Genomic DNA, 19,476 nt, shown 5'->3' on the forward strand with positions numbered 1-19,476 from the left:
AGTTAAATCAGGTGGATCCATCTTGGTGCTGCTGTGTTCCACATGCAACCTCCTAATACATTCAGTCCAATTCCCTGGGAGCAGCCTTAGGGAGCTGCACCATAGAGTTGAAACAAACCTAAGCAACATACAAGGTCACAAAGTAACCCTTTTATACAGTTTTATAACGTATGAATGCAAGATGCTGGCAGGGCTACCTAAGGAGGATGTACAGGAGACAGACTGCAATAATCCTGTCGCCGTCTCCTGCGTTTGTGCCAGCAAGTAAAGGATTGCTGGGGTAGAGAGAGGATGAGGAAAAGGCTTGCCAATATAAAGGATGTGTAGGTAAAGAGGCACAGACAAGCAGATAAAGAGATTGGGCCACACACTCAGAGCAAAGGAGCTAGACCACATTAAGGTAGCTGATGAAGAGGAAAATGTACGTCAGAGATGCTGAAAGGAAGCCTGGCCGGTTCTTGCTTCCATCTGTGGTGTTGGTGAAAGCTTGAGGAGGGAGAGCAAGTGTGCGAAGGGAAAGCAAAGCCGAAGCATCTGGTTTTGTTAAGGTATCAGAACATTCCTTCCCTGTGTTCCACACTGGCTGGCAGCTTTTAAAGGGACGTGTTCCCTCTCACATCCTGCTCCGAGCGCTGCCCGCTCTATTGAAGTTCAATTTATGGCTGCTGGAGGCCACAAGCAAGACACCACTCAGTCTTTATTTTCTATGCATTCCTTTGCATTTTACAGCTTTCAAAGCAGAAATGATTCAAGGAAAGTTATACAATTGTCCCATCGAAACTGAAACTACTTCAGAAGTTAGCACAAGTATTTCTGAGTTAATCACCATTGTAAGCATAAATGTTAGTTACTTGAGCTTTGATTCTTCAGAGATGCCATATATCTTCCACAATAAACAAATTAAAACATTTCACAAGTAAAATTCTGAATAAAAATCTACACATTGGAATTTCAAATTGCAACCTAACCTTATCCAGGGAAAAAAAAAGAGGCACATACGACAGCATGATGATGCAAGCTAGTTGCAATTAATCTCGATATTTTATAGGTAGATGTAAAAAAACATTTCATTAAAAAATAAAAACCCTATGAAGCTCATGCCCAGCAAAAAAAAAGAAAAAAAAAGAAATAGAAAACTAACCCAGAGTGACAGAGGTCTTCCGTGATGCAATACTTTCGTTACATGATACAGCAGGTGTCACGGTGCGAATTTGAGCACGTGAACATGCTGCATAAGTGACATGGTTCTCTGACTCGGTGCTGAGATTTTATTCTGTCATTATCTCCGTTTCGCTCCTGGAAACGTGCCGATCTTGGAGGCAGGGGAACAGCTGACCACAACAGTTCTTCAGCTGGCAGCTTTAGCTGGTACATGAGAACATAAAGCTTGCCAGTGAAGAACTGCTGTGGGTCAGCCAATGAGCGCAGAGCTTCCAGCGAGCAGCAACGTGTCTCAGAACCTGAGAAGACATGTGTAGAACAGATTAGTGCAGTTAAATTATTGTTTTTCTTACTAACTTTAAATCCAATATCTGGATGCTGTGACAGACAAGAAAAGCCAACAGGATATCAGTTATTAAAAAAGTAAACTTCCTGAGAAATGCAGCAGTAATTTTTTTTAGGCATTTAAAACTGGTGAGCTAAAATGTGCTGTGCGAGACTGAAGCATCATAAGACATTTGGGGTTGACTTTGGCAGTAAGTGTCTGTTTTCTGACAGCTTGAAGGCAGATAGATAAAAACAAAAAAATTTAACCAGGTTAACTGCAGAGTCTGTCATTAATCACATTGTAATTGAACACCATATAGACAAAAAAAAAAGCAACAATCTTCTTCAAAACTCCTTTTTGTTGATAAATTATTGAATAAGTGTATATGTAAGTCCAACAACAAACGTGTTATTTTTAATCTGTCATTTAGGTTATGCGATGATCAGATTGATGTAAAGTGCTATTTTATTCAACATTCAAGTGTTTCAGGAACCCTTAATCATTTTTAGAAACAAAAAGAGATGCTATTTTAGGCTTGAATAGCTTTGGTGATAGACTAGCTCATTTTAGCACAACTAGCATACAAGTTGGTGCTAACTAATTCTGAATACATAATTATTTGATCATTTTTGATACAAAAATCCCTTGAAGCAGCTTTGTTGTACACCGTTTGCATGTTGTATTCATGATTGTACCAGAAATGTACCAGTATGTAGGACCTTGAAGATTTAGCTTTTTTTTTTTTCCAAGGCCTTGCATCAGCCCTGTGGTTTTTTTTTCTGTTGCCTGCTATACTGCTGACTAACAGAAGTCATTTACACTTTTACGTAAGCTTAATGGAAATATTTACAGATTTAAAAAATAGAAACGGTCATGATGTGGAAGATAAATATTGTCAACACATTACTCTGACTAAAGCAACACGTCCAAAACTTGGCCACACAAGCACATAGCCCAGCCTATGTGCTTGATATCGTTAACCTGTATATCAGGTTGAGATACAGTTTTTCCACTATAGAGAGCAAATGGAGTGGAGTGTGTTATTGTGGATCCCATATTATATGCACAGACTTTATAAGACTTCTGTTAATTACTGAATTTGGCACTTTTTCATTTAAAATTTTAAGTTTAATACACCAAAACAATGAAACAGATGAATATTAGAACTGGAATGATCAACATGCTAGATTTTTCTAGCAGCAGCAGCAGAAATAACTTTTACCATTTTAAACTGAGCTTCAAGATTAATGCAGGCATAAACAAGCATGTTGTGCTTATGAAACCCCATAAAACTGGCCTACACTCAGAATCACAGCTTACTGTTTTTAAGTTTTTTGCTCTAATTGAAGACAGAAGTATGTGCTGGCCCCGGCTTTCAGCCTGGAACCCCTGATAGAAAACAGCTCCGGTCCTTCAGGGAAGTTTGGTTTACAGCTGTCATAAAGGGCTGAATGTAGACATTTTCTTTGCAGTTTAGACATTTCCATTCCCCTGGGTGGGTGGTTGTTCCACCAGCATGTCAAGTATTATCTTATTTCACCTAGGGAAAACCAAGTCAATTAGCATCAAATGTAATCAGAAATGGTGCTGGAAAGCAGGAGAAATTCTGAATATACTATTATGGTCTCAGAGATTCAAAGTGACAAGAAAATCCTTATTATGATATGCCGCTATAACGTCAACTATCAGCTGGCTACTGTGGAAGGATTACTAGTCCAGGATTTGTCTTGCCTGGCTTCAATTCAGCTGGCTTGACTTCAACTATTGCAGTCAGTCTGTCTGAAAAGCCTTTCCCTAGCAGCATATTCTCTCTCAGTTCAAGGACAGGACTTTAGGCAAGCTAGCTCTGAGCAGCACAGCGAACCCAGCAACCCCTAGAAACTCAACGAACCCCACGCTGCTCTGAGCAACGCTGGAAAGCTCTGGACAGCAAGAACACACACACAAACAATGTGACCACATGGTCCTCTTCTACTTAGACTGGTTTGAGGAAGAATTGTGAATGGGGCTGTTGGCCTTGATCTTGTACTGAATCCAGAGGGATCCATTGTGAGTTTGCAGCGTTGGAGATGAGATCCAGGGCAAAGGCCTTCTTTGTGCTCACTGAGTAAATTTACACTAAGAGCACCTGACACCAACATGTGCTTTTGTTAATCGAATATTTCAGCACTTCCTCAAATAAAGGAAACGTCAGTGGGAAGCCTGGCGAGTCATGACAGTCGAGGGCAAAAATTAAAACTAATGCACCAAATTCATTGGTCCTTAGCCCATTTTAAAAATTAAACAGATGTTCACTGTGGATGAATAAACCTGTAAAAACATATTTACATTTTGTTTTTCCACACTTAAATCAAACCCAAAAAAATTCTTAACTTTTCCAACCTCCACAGGAACTTTCTACCATATTAAGTCAAATGAAGTTTAATTCATTCTAAAGCTTTTTTTTGATCAGTTCAATAATACACATAATTCTGTTCAACACCAACATGTAAAGTTCTGCAAACAACAATATTGTGTCTGTGAAACTAAATTCAAAAGGCGATTTTGCCTTAATTCAAAGCAGAAAAGTTTAGGTGTACAAGAACAGCTTAAAGAAGCATCGCACTCGCATAGGTCTAATACTTGAAATCTGTCTAGAGGCAGAGAGAAAACAAGACAGCTCAGTGGAAACTCATGCTCTGGGTTTAAAAGCCGTGCCCTCTGTTTGGTAAGCTAAGCCCATATGCTAATACATATGAATACACTGACTTTACTGTTACTGAGCAAACTGGAACAGACTTGCACCTCTTGGATCGATATCTTACTAAAAAGAATTAAATTTCTCTCCTCACCCAAAAAAAAAAAGTGGATAAAATAGTAAAAAATACTATTAAATAAAAGTTTGATTATTTGATTAAGGTGCAAATCGTAGCAAGTAGTCATAGTTGGAATATTATTGAGGCTTTAAGTTGTTTACTGCTTTGTTAATTCAATATGAAATGCAGTTTGTATTTGAAAAAAAAATATTTAGAATTTCAGTTTAGCCAAATTGTATATATAAAACTTTAATGAAACCACATTTTACACATTATAGATTGGAATAAGATTTTAAAAGATTTGAGGTTGATTTGCAAGTGGGCTCAGATTAGAGTACCCTAAGCAGCTAAAGTGTGTAAAGTCTAGAGGATTTGTTTGAACCAAAAAAGCTATGTGTTTCAAGAAAAAAAAAATTAAACAAGGTGAAACAGAAAATGGAGTAGAATACTGCAATGGAAAAAAAAAGGAATAAAAAGTGTCACAGTGAAAAGAGAGCAGCAAGTTCTCCAGGTTCAGAGGTCAGTGCTGCTAAAAGCAAACACACTGGTGACCACGGAGTGACCCTAATATGACACAGAATGAGACAAGTCTCCCTCTGGCAACAAGCTAAAACCTAACAGCTTGTCAGATCAGATTAAAACAGAAATAAGGCGAAAGAAAGTGACTCTCGTTCTGAGTTCTAGCATTAACTTGCAATGTGACTCTGGAGAGGAAGAAAGAGCCATCTCATATTTACAAACAAGAAAAAAGTTGAAGAAAGACGATCAATGTCACCAGTTCTATGCATGAGTAATTTTTTTTTTCTTTACATCTTTAAAGAAAGTGCTTTGCTTCTGGCAAATGAAAAGCTTGATGTCACAGAGAGCTGTCGTTTCCTTCCCTCCAAACATAATTTCCAACCCCTATTATTTCTTAGCTATGTTCCCTCTCAGCTCACATTATGTTAAGCATGCACACAACACGTACACTGAGGCCATCCCACAGCGGAGAACAGAGTGTACCAGAGGGCTGATTTACTACACAGTGCTGAAGATTCCCAGGACAATTACAGCCAGCCTGAGCAACAGGCTGAAAATGGCTTCGTGCAACGTCTACGGACAAACACTCAAACAGCACGCTTGTGTTTGCAAGTGATTCAGGCACAGCAAATTTAAATCCAGCAGGATGTGGCCTACCGTCTTTAAATCAAGGCATTACGGTCAGGTTTTCTGTCAGATGATCTCAAAGGAACTCATTCTTAACACCCAACTTGTTCCAAGAAAGATGAGGACTTGGTTTGGGCCTAATCTTCTTTTCTGGCAGATCTTACACATCGACTGCTTCACATTTACAAAAGCTTTCCAGTAACAGTATAGCACACAGGCTTGTGCAGGGAATGACTTGCCACATCAGCAGCATGGGAAGCCCCATGAGTCACTGCAAGAAAGCGGTTATCAAGAAATGGTGATAAAAAAAAGGTAATTGCAATATGTGAGTTATTGTAGAGTTTAAAACAAGTTGAGTTCTTAGTTAAGCATCCAACCTACTAGATTCAAAGTATGACATTTAATCTAGTCATACATTGAATCTAGTAGACATGCCTTAATTTCTAAAAAAATTCCACAAGGTGTAACAAACAATCGCCAAAGAGTTGTTGCCGCAAATCCATAATGTAAATCTTCCAGTCCGTAACATCCCAAGGGTTCTTCTGTTGGATTGAGATCTAGTGAGATGAACTTACTACCATGTTAAAGAAAAATGTGCTTCATTTTGCATTAAGTAGCCATCAGAAGACTGAGTATTGATAGTTCAGCAAATCCTGAGTTGCTTAAACAATGGTCCATTGTTATTGGGCGCCAAGAAACCAGCTGCCATCGTGTACTTGCTTTGTGTTTTGAGGTGTTGGGTTTTGAGATGCCATTCCTCATAACTTGGTTTTAACCAGTTATGAGTTAAAACCAAGCTCTCGTTTCATTCCATCATCTTGAATAAGATCGTTGAATCACCTCAGACAAGTTTTTTTATTCAACACATCTGGAAGTCTAAATCATTGAGCTGCTTGTTCTTTCTGGTGAAAAGCCGTTGAATCAAACCTGATCAAGTTCATGTACATCAATTTAAGTTGCATGAAGCCCGAAATGTCCAAGTACTTGCAAAGCTTGGCATGAGCCAAACTTATCAAGACACAAAAATACAGATACCAGATCTTTGTGAGGTTTTATATATTGAACTTAAGTTAGTTAAATAAGTCAGGCCATCTGTTAAAGCTAATTTTGTCACCTTTGCAATAGATTAGAGGAGGCCATTCAAAACGGGTTTCTTATGAACAAAGCTCTACTTCATGCTTCATGTCATTTCAGTCGTGTATCTTTACCTTAATCAGGTTGGATGACAAATGAAACTAAAATGCACAAAAAGATGCTTTGAAATCCTCCAAAATGCACACTAATATACACTCATATACGCATTACTGGAATAAGTGATGTCCAGAAGTCACTGTGAGCCAGCTTGGCAATTAATCACATATTAGAATACAACTTTCCAATCCCCTGTTCCCCTGAACAGGCTGCTTTTCAGGGGAAAAAAAATAGAAACTCAATAAATATCAGTTCTGCCAAAACCTTTCAGGTTCCAAGAACTTAACCTGCAGGAATGCATGCAAACATTAACACCTTGTCTTAGAAGATTTATCATTTACATTCTTTGCTCTGTAAGTTGAATAAGCGGATTGTCACCTGGACCCTTATTCATGAGACACCCAGTGACCAAATATATGCATTGTTTTACTGCACAGTTATATGGATGAGTGACCAGCTTGTTCCCTATAGAATCCACATGTAGAAGTATTAACATACAACTAAACACAGTAAAAAGTGAACAAAAGAGCAGCTTGTCCTTGTGCTCGAACATATTACATACTGTACCCGGCGGCTGTCATTTATTCACATTTGAATTAATGATTTAAACTGAAATTAGCAGCAGCTGAAATATTCATCCAACTGCAAAACACAAGATTATTGCTATTTTTTAGTTAGTGTTCAATAAGAATCAATTGCTAATGTTTCAGTCAGTTTCAAATGACAATATTAATGAACTTGAGTTCAATTTAAGACCTCTGGGAAAGTGGATTGAAGTTCCTTTTTAATTTTATTTTTTTATCTGTGCATTTATCAGCAGATAAATGCATTTATCTTTTGATAATTAAAAAAAAATATCAAAATGATCAACAGTTTTGGCAAAAAGTAAAATTGTGGTGAACATATCCAATATCAAGACCAAAATATGAACACACATATCAAAGCAAAATGCAATACAATTTTTCTGAAGTTTATGTTTTTTTTTTTCATCTTTTAAATAACAGAATAGAAAATAACTAGAAGATGCAAAAATTTCAAGCTGTGTGGAAATCATGAGAAGAGTAGAAAACAGGCCTTCATTAGAGCAGACCCCATAAAATACCAAGATTGTATAAGACGTTTTCTCTGGTTCACATTCAGTAAACATTTAGGCAAGATCCAAACAGCAATAATAAGAGGTCTCTCTCTTTAGGGGGTTAAGCTTGGAGATCAAGAAGGTACAAACTGCACACACAAAGCCACAGATTAAACTGGGCATTTTTGCTCCAAGAATGCAACCTGACAACAATTATGCCACAGACATGACTCGCACTAGAGTAAAACTTTCATCCGGAGTGCACAGCTTGACTTTCTTCAAAAGAACCGTGTTGTTTGCTGAAGGAAGACAATGACGTCAGGTAGCAGGAAACCGACAGGTGGGAACGAGGAAGAGGAAGCTGTATTTTCATTAAAGTCTTGCGGAGCTTCTATGGGGATTCAATCCAAAGCATCTGCAGCTAGAAATGAACGGGAACAGTTTGGCATGTGAGCTGGGAAAGGTGTGTCTGCCTTCGTGATGTCATCTCACAGGAACCTTCTTCAGGTGTTTGAAACGAGATGACACAAAACACAGAGATTAAATTAAAAAATTCTCCCACTGAAGACAATGTAGAGGCCAAGGAAGCGAGACCCTGACACAAATGAGTGGAAGCTGGAGTGTGAACACTGGATAAAGAGCTACATAAAGAAAAGATTTGTGTGCTTCCTCCGGCCGTCATCTTCCTTCCCACCACTGGGAAGAAGTGTGTCAAAGAGTACATTGTTCCTCGCCATGTATCTGTTTATGCCCATCCCTGTTTATGCTCAGCTTTAATGCCTCTCTGGTCCCCATGAATACATCCTTCCTCTCTCCCTCAGAATATACGTACTCCCTCCCCCTCAAACTAGCAGTTTAGCTAGAATGCAGAAAGACAGGAAATGCCTGTCGGGAGAATGAATAAGAAGTGGCAGCTGCCCATGCATGGTACGAATCCAGAGTATCCCCACAGAATCGCCCCTTCACCTCCGACTGCACGGCCTCTGAAGGACCAGAGAGTGTGACACAAACAGATCAGACATATCTCCAATAATCACTCTAATTTTCCTTTGGTGAATAAATACTTCAAATACAAATAAATATACTGTAAAAAAATTATAATTTGAAAGATAAATCACTGCTGAGCTGTGATTGGTGAAATGTAAATATGGCCCTCACAACCTCTGCCTGCAGGCGCACTCTTGACGAAGAGACCAACATTTACGATCTTTAGATGGGAAGCATGAAGCGGCTTCCTCTCTCAAATGAAGGGTAGGCAGGGCTACATTTCAATTCCTTCTACTTTAATTCACGTGAAAATATCAAGCTGTAATTCATGCTAAGATTATTTCTTAGAGACATTTAAATATGAGGAATATATTGGTTTTTCCAAATAAACAAACAAAAAAGTCAAAGTCATTATGTTCTGCTGGATACCTGAAGTAAATATGTTCAGCAGATGGACCATTGGCCTTTTCTGCTCGTCATCCCTCCAACGTGGGGTAGAGGGATAAAGTGACCTATATCAACGTCCTGCTGGCCTGGACCAATTTATCTCAACACTTCTCTTCTTTAAAATTAAATTCATAACATGCAGTGACTGTTTCAGGGCAATTTTCACAGTTAACCACAAAAACCAGAGCTTAATGATAGAATTATTATTTTTTTAACTTGCTTTGCTGTTGGAAAAAGTTGTTAAATTAGAGATTCCTAATTTCAATTTAACACACACAGAGATAAATAAAGGCAATTATGCCAATTTGTGAAATTAGACATAAGTCAGACCAGTAAACAATGTGACATTGCCTCCAATATGAAGAAACATATTGGAGGCATATTGTGATATTCTTTTTAGTTGTGTGGATGTCTGAGGCAAATTTGCATCAACAGTTAATTGTCAACACTGTACTACACAGGGTCAAAGGACACATCTAACACGAGGTATTAGGTTTACAAAATTTTGCAGGATTTTTGGGGGATATATTTTACTATTATGAAGAGGAAAAAATGCTTTTAAGAGTTTGTAGCATGTAATATAGGTAGTCCTTACAATGATGTTTATCCTTGTTTGAGTCTATGGTGGTCCTTATGCCAAATAAAATGTTTCCATTTAGATTTTGCCAATAGAATAACAATTTCATTCATTTAACATTCATTCTCCAATTTATTTTCTTTTTAGCAGGATTATCCTTTTCAGGTTTTTACAATCCAATCTTATTACATTTTAATCGTTAGTCCAGCCTTAGTTTACCAATAATAAGAGGCTACAAAGAAAAACACCAACTCTGGAGGAAAACAATTAGCCAGTGGCTGTGCTCATGCGGTGCTTATGAATCATTTGCTCTGACACTATCACAGTTTCTTAATTTTTAAAAATGTACCTTTGGTCAGCAACATTCGTATCCAGCAGAATGTTGAGAGCCCAATGAGATGAGGTTCTTCATTGACCCTGCTTTACAACAGAACTACTTCCTTTCTTACTTAGAAAAATCTGTCAACCACATGTCCAACAGGGTAAAACACTTAAAGCTCTGTTATATGTGGAGCCCTTACTCATATCTAGGACCACCTTGAATCACTTGCTGAAAACAACTGGCTCGAAATTACTTTTCGTAAAAGCTACTTTACTTTAAGAAGAAATATTGTGACATTTGGTAGATGTTTTTACAAGAACAAAATGTTTTTGCACCCAATAATTACTATGAAAACGTAGGTAGGTCTATACACCGGATATTAGTTTAAATTATTGTATTTTGTTTAAATAGGGGAAATTAATTTAAAATTGTGTTATTTGATCTTAGTTACACCCAAAAGCCAAAGGAGGATAGAACGAAATCTATGATTCGCTCAAAAGTAACTTCTGATGCAAAGCTGTGATGCAGTTCATGTTTCATTACCTACAGACACTGCAGGTGTGTACTGAATAGATGAGACATGACATGGTGTTGGTCTCCAACCTCTTTTAGTCTGGAATTAAGCCTGTGCTGAAGGCGTAGGAAGCCTCATGACTAGACTGTAATTACTGACACATTTACTCAGACAAAAGCCAGCAAGCTTGAGACAATTTCTTTTTCTTCCCAAAATATCCATTTTCTGCAACAAACTCAAAACTTTAGCAGCTTCCTGGCTTATCCTTCAGTTTCTATTCAATTATTTAAGTTAAAAAATACAAACCGCATCCCACACAAACACTAGTTCTGGACGACACACACAAAAAATGATTTCAACAGCACAAAGTAAATAGATTTTTCCCTCTCTATATTTCTCCTCATTTCCTCTTTGTGAGACAAGCGCTTCCTTGGACTGCAGTTCACTGTCTACTGTCTTTATGCCTTTGTTTTACCTGCAATGATTCACTTTGTCCATTTACATCATCTCTCCTACGCTGCCTTCATTTTCTCCCTCTTATCCAGCTCCGTGTCTTTAGGTTGGTCAGTTCAGCGAGGCCGAGTTACATTCCTGGGATGCTTCTTACATATGGTGCACATTCCTGCCGGGCTGATGAGAGGCCCAGCGCTCCTAGCCGCCAGCCCGACCCTGCAGAGACCAGCTCAAAGCTGAGCATGCTACTGACTTCTTCAGTCTTCTAATATACTTCAGGCAGCGGCTGCATGATAAGGTTGCCGTATTAAAGCCTGCAGATCTAAACTAACCAGGTTGAGGAGCTCTCTTTCTTTCCATTCAGGCTGATTGAGCATGTTCCCAGTGTGTAGAAATGACTTTATGTGTAAAAAGAAAAACTTTTGTCATGTTCAGTAAAAAGTGTAAAAAATAAATTGACATTCCAGTTCTGAGGAGAATTATTCAGAACATGGGTGAAGCATTCAACCTGTCTAGTCTAGCCTGCTGCGTACCAATACCACTCGATCAGCGTTTACCAATTATCCATCTTATTTTCTAAAGCTATAATATCTCTTGGAGCAGGTGAGCATAACTGCAACACCTGCTCTACAAGTATTTTAAGTTTGCTCGGTAAACCCAACATTGAATACTAATCATGATTAGTATTAAAAACTGAAGTTTTGAAGTGACACTTACTTTACCCTGCACTAGCCCACACTGTTAGTTCTGCATCAACAGCACCTTTTATGCAAATTTCTATATTTTTGTGCTATACCTCTTAACATGTAGTGTCATAATACCAGTTCAGTGGCAGGCATTATTTTGACTAGGAAATTATAATTAAAGCAAAAATGCAGAGATCAGTTGCAAAAAAACAAAACAAAAAACAAATGAAAAATAAAAAACCCCCAAAAAAACAGATCTGCTCAAAAGTTTGCTCCATGAAGCTGGCTGGGTGTGGCCTTAGGATTGTGCAACCTCACTGCAGCTACTGCATTTCCACCGCAGATCATCCCCTCATCAATGGGCTGTAGGTGACGGTCAGTGTTCAAGCCTGCACAGTTTACCCCAAGTTCATTAATGCACAGATGATTCAGGAGTGCAAGTTAATAAAAATACATCTGTATTTCATAAATCGGCAACACCGATGAGGCAGGACAGCTACAGAACTAGCACATTATAATTTTGAAAAGCTGATTAATCAGCTGATTGCCTGACATTCAATTTCTCATCATTTTTGACTAAAATGTGCCAAAACTCCCTCCATGCACAAAGATAATTAAATATATGTTTAGAGAATTACATCAAAACTGTGGCATTTTGGTTGACATTTCACTGCAGATTACAGATCGGAACATCAAACGCAAGGTTTCCCTCACATGTTCTCTCCGTGTGTGTCTGTGTCAGGGGAGTGGTGCTACGGACGTCACCGCTGGACGGCTGCATTAATCAAATCCAGCGTTACAGCGATAATGTCCCTGCCAAATAATTGCTGACACACACACACAGATAGACAGGTTGGTAATTCTGAACAAGGAGCATCTAAACCAAGCAAATATTAATGCATGATGTCAAACGTAAGAGACCAAAGGCAAGAAGATGATTTATAAAACACTCCTACAAGACAGACCAATTGGAAAATCCATAGCACATGAGGAAAAAACAACGAATCTATTTCACGTAAGAGTTTAATCTGCTACTTAAGTCAACCAGACTTTATAATTACATTCTTACACCCATATAACTGGAACTACCTCTTAACGCCGCACTTCCTGATTGATGTGTGGGTGGGAATTGAACCGGCTCTATTAACAGCACGGCTAAATCTTTTAAAAATATCACCCTGGGCATGGATGGCATGTCCAGCCCATCAAAATAATGCATATTTCATGCTTCGCAGGTCAGTGAAAGCCGACTGCAGCAGGTTAAAAATCAGACATGAGTCTTACACAGCTGAGGAGTGAATCGATGTCAATAAGACATTTTATAAAAGCACTGCATGAGGTTGACAGTGAAATGAATAGGATTTTTCCATCATGCCTTTCCTACAGTTCAAACATTTTTACAGAGCTGCCAGAGAAAGTGATGGCCCGTTTCTCAGGCCGAGTGGGACTAGCAATGATGCCCCTCCCTTATTTCTTACTTTACACACAGGTCAGCTGGCTGAAAGACGGATATGACACTTTATCTCGCTTTACACATGAGGCTCACTGAATATATTTCTTATCACAAAAACAGAGTCAAACAAAAGGAGTCACCTTACAGTAAGGTATTATAAAGTTAAGTTTTTAAAACTGCTTAAATTTTCAGGTACAGAACTCGTATAATGAGATGCCAGAGAAAGTACTGGAAGGAAAGATATACACAGTATAGAGCAGATCGTTGCCACTCCCTCCCCCCGCCTGCACTTGTTGCTGCAGACTGCTTGTCAACTGGCTGGAAGAAGACTCTCCTCCAACGTTTTCTCACCAAGTAGTAACTCAGATTAATGCATTTGGGAGCATTTTCAACGGACAGACAAAATGTGGAAAGAGAATAAGCAAAAGAGCGCTACTGGTCACAATTTTTACAATACAATGGCTTTAAAAATCGCACTTGTTAAGCTTTGCGGAGCATATCTGACTATATGGGCAGACAGTTTGACTAATTCATCACTTGTATTATGACTTAAAAAAGTGTGACATTCTGTAAAATCAACATGATAAATACATTTTATAGATAGCATCCTACTGATATTAATAATCATGAATAAATATTAATAACTGTAGCTTTTCTATCTCAAATAAAAGCAACTAAACAACTTCTGTTTTCATCTTTTTTTTGCCGTGTGGTATTTTAACACAAAATTCTTATCGGATGCGAGTGGGTTCCTAAAATTTGCCTCTAAGCAACAATCTGTCCAGAACAAGTTCTGAACTGCACAGATGGTATACAGGTGGGAGGAAATACATCTACACTGGCTGAGGAATTTGAGTTCTAAAATGTGAAATAGGCAAGTTGTCATATTTCACCCTGTTGCCTGTCTTAATGTGCAAACTTTCAAATCAAGCTTGCATAAGGCAGAGTAGGAGGGCTACGAAGAAGGCCTTTAAAAATTACATAATCCCTGGCTCAAGAATTTATAGAAAATGGGTCACACAGTACAGCGAGTTTAAAAAAACTTGCAACAGGTTCAACAGAGTTATTATCATGAGGCATGTAAAAAGATAGAAAGGGAGAGGCAAATTTTAAAAGTTTCCATATTCACAAAACATTCTCAATAGAGCAGATTTAAAAACAAATACAATACCACTCTTACCTTCATCAGTCAAATACAACTGTAGATTTCTGGAAGAGGATCCGGGACTGTGCCTGGTTGAGGTCTGCAGCGGGCACCTGGAGATACTGAGGGGAAAAAAAAAAAAAATCAGCAGAAGACAAGCTTGAAAAGAGGAAATGAATGGCGCGGAGGGGAGTGAGAGAGAAACCAGGAGGAGGAAGAGAGGGAGGCGGTGGGGGCAACTCTTCACATCCATGTTGCGCTGCAAAGGGTGGGGCCTTGAGGAATGCACTCTGTGTGCTTCCCACACGACTAACGCGGGGTCAGCCGGACCTGTGCACTGCCGAGGCTCTCACAGGACAACTGTCAAATAGAGCAACTTCTACTTCCTCTGTGGCTGTAATCAGCAGCGAGCCTTGTTCGGGATACACCCGGTTCGTGTCTCTTGACAGTAGGAAAAAAAGGCACAAAAAATACATGTATTTTTTTTTTAGCATTTTTTGAGGGGGGATTTCAATAGTAGAAAATACACAAATTAAATGTTCTTTAATTAGCCTTCTGATTATCAATTCCACATATTCATTAAAAAGTCTCTCAAATCTTCTGGACAGACGCACTTACTTTTAACACAGGTCAGACCATTAGTTCGTCCGTGGCGCACACAAGTCCTACTGTTGTAATAAAATGCGAAATTCGTGCTGCCAAGTTAGTCATATTGAGCGGGGTTGACAGCAGAAAAGTTGCCACGTCTGTCACACATCTCACTTGCAAACGCAGCAGTCCGAAGCAAATGACAGGACACACACTTCTTAACTACGCAACAGTCCCGGTTAATCACAGCTGCCGTGCGGGACTTGAGCGATAAAGAGGTGCGCATATCAACATGTATCTCAGTCCCTGAAATCTGTTATGCGTGGTTTTTTAAAAATTATTAGGCTATTACATAATGAATGCATTTTTAGAAGCCAGCTGGGTTTGGTAACATTTTCAGTCCTGTAACCTTTAGGGGGAAAAAAAAAATCCTCAGCCACACCTTAACTCTCAATCATTTTCTCTGTCAGTTCCAGAGGTTTCGACGACACACAGCTTTAACCCCAACGAGACAGCCGCTTTGCCCCCCTTACACTCTTCGACGTTCACGTTTAAAACCTGTAAAAACGTCAGGTAAAAAAGCGTTCCGGTGTGTGCGTGTGTATCCGGTTGTATGGTCCCACCCCGGGCTCCTCTCCACCGCTCGACGTTCCTCCCGGGTCTCTCTCCTCGACCCAACTCCTCTCTTCAAACCGGCTTCTCACTCCGATCAGCTGGCAGCGGCCTGACGTCTGCACACCCTGCGACCAATCAGAGACGAAGTGAAAACAGCGTCACTGAGCTTCGCTCTACACGCACGATGACGATCAGCTGAACCGACCAATTGAATTTAAGATCACTTCAACACTAAGGCGGGTCTAAGAAGTCTAAGCCAATGATTGTACCCCCGCCCAAAGCAGGCGTCTTTTCCGTGGGCCAATTAGGTATTGGTAAGTACTCAGAAATAACTTTTTTTTTTTTTTTTTTTTTTTTTGGAAAACAGATCAAATTAAAAATACAACATAATTGAAGAATTAAAAGCTATTGATATTATAGGTATTGAATATATTTATTTAAAAATAAATGCAATGAAACCTTTGTGGAATATATAGATATATAAATTCCACAAAGGCTCCTATTTTTTAATCCAGTGTGTTACACAAATGTCAGAGGCAAGCCTCTTTGTTAGATTAGATCTTAGAAACTGATAAGCCACCTGAGCTCTAGTTTTCTGATTTCAGGTATCAGCTTTCATAGTTTTTCTAAAAACCATTTGTCTCCTGCAGTACAGTGCTGCTAAAGACTTCCTTATCTCTTACTAATAACTGGTTGAACCACCATGGGGAGCAGCTCCCCTCCAGCATTTGCAATAACTCTCAGTGAGTCTCTTATATTGGAGGAATTCTGGGCCGATCATCTTTGAAAGATTGTTTTAATTCAACAACAATCAAACGTTTTTCAGCATAAACTCCTCATATAAAGTCACATCCCAGCAGTTCAGTTAGATTTAAGTCCAGATTTTTACTAAGTACTTCCATAACATTAAATTATTGAATGCCTATAACAACTGCTCTGTTCTACAACTTGTTGGACATATTCCTTGAGGATTCTTTACTAGTTGTTGTTAGCCTGGTCATTAGCTTATATGAAATTCCTCTCTATTCTCATGTCTCTTTATCTTCTGTCTGAGATTTCTCCTATTTATCTTGATTTCTCTGTTAAAATTTCAACAGGGCCAATCAATAAATGACAATCGGTGCTCCGCCTGCCCTCATTGTTTGCGTCCTTGGGCGAGACACTTTCCACCTTCCCTGCTGGTGTTGGTCAGATGATTTTCTGCTCTGTTCTACAATTGTAGTGTGCCTGTAGTTTTAGCAATTGACTTCTTGTCTAGTGGTCTGAACTGAATTTGGAATTAATTTAAATGCATTTAATTAGTTTTAATAAATTATATTGTATTTTTCTGCCATTGAACTTACTTCAAAATTGTTTTATGTTAAACTTGTTATGAATTAGTCTAGCTTTTCAACATCACAGAACACAAATGGACTGATGTCTATGAGCAAATTCAGACATATCGCTTTCTGATATGAATTGATTGTGATTCCACAGGTAAGGAACCACACTGGTTTACCTGATCTTTTATTTTTACTTCTACATCAGGGAAATTGTGGGTTCCATTGCAAAATAAACCCCAAATATGTAACTCTGGTATGTGAGTAACTAAAACCCCTTAAGCATTTCAGTTGTTTTTCAGGGTTCAACTTTCCATTCTTTTTAAACAAACACCACATTTCTGTGGTCTGGAGTAGAGTTAGAGTCAGACTTTACCACCACAAAGTGACTGCTCCTTCTTATGGGTGGAAACCTCAATTGGAGGCTAGCTTGTTGAAGTCACAATTCTACATTTGGAAAAGAGACTGGAATGTGCTGCATTTTTCTTTTAAATCCCAGCAAAAAAAGAAACATTTGTTCACCAGCTGTGAATGTAGCTCTCTCTTGGGAACTGAAGTTGATATAAAGATTTACATGATGTGTTGCACTCTACATTCAGCATACGGTAGCAACAGAGCCTGAAAGCAGGGTTTCACTGATACTTAAAGTATGTGATCTTTAATACTGACAACCCATCTTTTTTATAACATTGGATTTAAACGCTTTAAACCTCTGCAGCTAATACAGTGAGTACTTAAAATTCAGTAACTTGTCAAAACTTGTGTTTTAAAGAACAGCAGAATCACAGCCTTGTCATCGTGATACAGCTTTCTTTATTGCGTAAATGTATGGTTTGTTGCTTTTATGGAATTGGACAGGAATGTTAGCACAAGCACACAGCATTCAGGAAACCAAACCTTCCTGTTCTCAACTGGTTTGTACAGACCAGGTTCATACTGTGAGCTGACTGTTCCCTCCACAAGTACACTGTGTCTGTGCCCTCTGTCTTTGACTGTATAGATTTGAGCTCACTTTGAACACATAGCTTTGGTCAACTAACTTAGAGAAAAGTCAAACTAGAAATGAATTGCTCATCTTTAGCTCTATCGCTAAAGGGAAGTTATTGTGTAGCCCTGTTGGAAAAGTAGATTTGTCCCAAAGCTCAAATTTACAAATGTATAGATTTTTTTTCAAGTGACCCTGTAGTGGTGATTATTCGTGCCCAAGTTTGACTTCATCATTGTACATTTTAGTAAATGCTGAAAAATACATTTCGTCTCTTTGACCAAAATATTTTGTTGCTGGGATGGTACGTGGCTTAAAGGTTATCATGCTTCCTAGGATAATATGGGCTAGGTCTATCAACTGTAAAAAAATATGTTAATTATATTTTTTGCACAACATTATTCTCAAATAATGAACTTTCACCTGCTCAGTTTGGCCTATTTCGACTTCCTTTCAGAATAAGCTATTTTAGAGCCTGTTGTTACTATAAATCCAAATAAATTACTGCTGGCCATGCCCCCAAGTCAATGTTTACACTCGCATTTTACATATGTGAAAATTGTTTCAAAGATACTCAACTGTACAACAGTACATCATATCTCACCAAAGAATAAATGCATTTAAATTCAAAGAAAAATGCCAGGAATAGATTAACACATTTTTGAATGACTCAAATTGTACTTACTTTCATTTTCAAGAACTGGATGTGCCTCTGCAATGTTGCTACTTTAACAGTAAGAGAAGAAGAGGTCAGAAGCAAGATAAGTTCATTTTGAATTTAGCTGAACTAATTTCTTACAGCTTCTTTCCTGAAACATTTGAGTTATATTATTAGATTACTACAGACAAGATTAAACAGTTTGTTTTGAATCACAACTACGCTAAAGTTTTCCACGACTTACTGAGTGTAGCGTTTTTTAAAAGACAAAAGTTGGAAGCAATCTTTTTATATTACACTGGAGCAACATCACTGTGATGTTACGATAAAAACATAAAACCATAAACTGAATATATTGAACTGATAAAGTCCAACTGATGGTCAGTCACACTTAAGATAATATCTTGTCTTTTTCTGTTTAATAAACAGTTTTCAAAACTCTTCTTCACAGTAGTTTTACATTGGCCTCAGACAACCCCACTTAAAGGATACCACTCGATCCTTTTAAGCCTGTGTTGTCTTTGGTTAAGGTGCTTTAATTCCTGGAAGTGGATTGGAGATGCAAGACAAACACACAGTTTAAACCTTGGGATGTTGGTAAGTTTCGAAGCTTGACGTCCAGTGTTTTCTCACGATCAAACTGCAAGCGAGATGTCTTACACTTCCTAGCCTAAAGCAGGCCATACCGTACTCTACAAATATATCAGTGAAGCCTTGGCCTGCATTTCTCATGACATGGTGGCTCCTGTGAGTTAATGTTGTCATCAGACCACACTATAATACTTCAGTAATAGTAAAGGAAATATTTTTGCAGAGGCTTACATTTCTGATCTTACAATCTCGAAGTCAACAATAATTGATATCAGTTACCACAACATAGCAGATCCTTTGCCTTCAAATATCTGTGTGGGTGCCTAACATTTAGGAGATTAGAAAATATCACTTAGTTACAGTACCTAACTGTTTCTTTGCTTGCAAATATTCAAACTATTCTCTATTACTTTGTGAATAGTAATTTTTTTCAGCAATTCC

General features: G+C 38.4%; 1 long non-coding RNA gene across 1 annotated transcript; it reads right to left on the reverse strand.

Annotated features, from left to right (window-relative positions):
• Nucleotides 1-679: 679 nt before the first annotated feature.
• LOC129359045 (uncharacterized) lies at nt 680-15,531 on the reverse strand. Its single transcript, XR_008605859.1, has 2 exons — nt 14,316-15,531; nt 680-1,460 (listed from the first exon to the last, which is right to left on the reverse strand). It is a non-coding gene; the product is annotated as an uncharacterized LOC129359045 (long non-coding RNA).
• Nucleotides 15,532-19,476: the final 3,945 nt, after the last annotated feature.

This window comes from Poeciliopsis prolifica, unplaced genomic scaffold (genome assembly GCF_027474105.1).
Source record: "Poeciliopsis prolifica strain line A6 unplaced genomic scaffold, Auburn_PproV2 SCAFFOLD004, whole genome shotgun sequence".
NCBI lineage: Eukaryota > Metazoa > Chordata > Actinopteri > Cyprinodontiformes > Poeciliidae > Poeciliopsis > Poeciliopsis prolifica.